At 37.2% G+C, this 2155-nt stretch overlaps 1 non-coding gene across 1 annotated transcript; it reads left to right on the forward strand.

Annotated features, from left to right (window-relative positions):
* The first annotated feature begins 1762 nt into the window (after positions 1-1762).
* On the forward strand, positions 1763-1866 carry LOC130019886 (U6 spliceosomal RNA). Its single transcript, XR_008791939.1, has one exon. It is a non-coding gene; the product is annotated as a U6 spliceosomal RNA (small nuclear RNA).
* Positions 1867-2155: the final 289 nt, after the last annotated feature.

Genomic DNA, 2155 nt, shown 5'->3' on the forward strand with positions numbered 1-2155 from the left:
AAATTTCTGCAACTTGGATGGATCTAGAGGATATCATGTTAGGTGAAAGAAGTCAAAAGATGAAGGATAAATGCTAGATCATCTCACTTATCTGCATTATACAGAATAATAGGAGAAAGGAATATAAGGTATCAAAGTGGAGATACCCAGGTGACCCTTTTATTCAGATTATAGAAATGAGTAGGACAAAGTAGGAAATGAACAGAGGGAAAAATAAGAAGAAGAGGTCAGGAAAGATTAGGGGCAAGGGTTAGGGACCTCTAGCTCATTGGTCAGACAGAGGTGTGGTACATGTATAGATCTAAACCACACAGCAAACAACACTGTAAGCATGAGACCCACACCACAATTAAAAAAAAACTTGAAAATGTGCCTCTGAAGAGGCAAGTAGAGAAGTGGGAGAAACTTAGGGCCATTGGTGGAGGGAAAATGACACTGGTGATGGGATTGGGGTTAGATCATTGTATGCCTAAAACTCTACTATAAATAACTGCAAATCATGGCGAATAAATAATGAATAAATAATAAAAATAAAATAAGTGGTTCCAACTTTATTTAAGAAAGTTTTCAGTCTATGTCCCCAAATACAAAATAAATAAATGAATAAGAAAATAAATAACCACAACTTGGGCAGAGAAATAGGTACACAAAGCAGGACACTTTGTGTCTGACTTGGGTTCAATTTCCAGCACCATATATGGTCCCGTGAGCCCTGTCAGGAGTGATCCTTCAGCATAAAACCAAGAGTGAGCCTTGAGCACAGACAGATGTGACAAAAGAAGGGAAAAGGGGAGAGGAAGAGGAAGGGGAGGGGGAAGGACAGGGGAGGAAAGGGAAAGAAAAGGGGAGCGGAGGAGAGGAGGAGGGAGAGGGAGTGGGTAGGAAAGAAAAAAGAAAAAGAAAGAGAAGAAGAAAGAAAGAAAGAAAGAAAGAAAGAAAGAAAGGAAGGAAGGAAGGAAGGAAGGAAGGAAGGAAGGAAGGAAGGAAGGAAGGAAGAAAGAAAGAAAGAAAGAAAGAAAGAAAAAAAGATCTCTCTTTGTCTTAAGAGAAGACCAGTTTATTATCTGGAGAAATTAAACTAGAGGATGTCTGGCTGGGAGCCCTCAGAGACTTTGATAACTGAAACCCTAACCTGAGAGAGGAAGGAAAAATGTGTATTAAAATATTGGGACTCTCAACCTTTCACACCATTTAGATTTCAGAACATTGGCAATCAGGCATACACTCTCCAGGTCAAAGATCATGGATTTTCTCTAAGGAAGAGAGCCAAAAGAAAAAATATCTCTAGCCAAGGAGAAAAAATATTTGAGATAAAGACATTAGAAATATAGTTAATCGATTCACACAGTTTTTGATCAATTTATCAAAGCCCCTCTTAAATATAACCAGCAAACACCTGTAGAACAACTCAAATATAAATGTAGAGTCAAAAATAAGAAAAACACTGAAAGAAAGGAAACAAAAATTTTTCTCTTCATGAGGGAAAAAGCCTGGCAAGCAATGTATGAGAATTTAAAGACAAACTGTATCCAATGAACAGGAATAAAATCAAGTATCTGTAAGTATCTGTATGCATATGTGCATATATAAATATATATATTCAGTAAGTAAGTAAGTAAGTAAGGCCCTCCCGTTGATCATCGATTTGCTCGAGCGGGCCCAGTAACGTCTCCATTGGAGACTTTGTTGTTACTGTGTCTGGCATATCGAATACTCTCGGTAGCTTGCCGGGCTCTCCCAGAGGGGCGGAGGAATCGAACTCGCTCGCTTCGACAGCACATATACTAAAATTGGAATGATACAGAGAAGATTAGCATGGCCCTGAGCAAGGATGACACGCAAATTCGTGAAGCGTTCCATATATTCAGAGATAACAGTAATTTTTTAAAATTTAACTTACTATTAGTAAGTTAACAGCTTTACTCTTAAGCTAGAAAAGTTCAATGAGTCAGAGGTAGAGTTGAGAAAATCTCTCGAAAAATATAGGACAATATTACAGTATAAAAATAAGGAAGAAAACATAAGATTTCAGGAAAAATTCAGATTGCCCAAAACCTTATTAATAGGGTTTCTACAAAGGAAAACAAACACAAGAGAAAATCATCAAAAAATTGATAAAATTTCTGAAACTGAATGACATTTTTTTGAACTGAAA

Source organism: Sorex fumeus, unplaced genomic scaffold (genome assembly GCF_029834395.1).
Source record: "Sorex fumeus unplaced genomic scaffold, SorFum_2.1 ptg000009l, whole genome shotgun sequence".
In the NCBI taxonomy this organism is placed as follows: Eukaryota; Metazoa; Chordata; class Mammalia; order Eulipotyphla; family Soricidae; genus Sorex; species Sorex fumeus.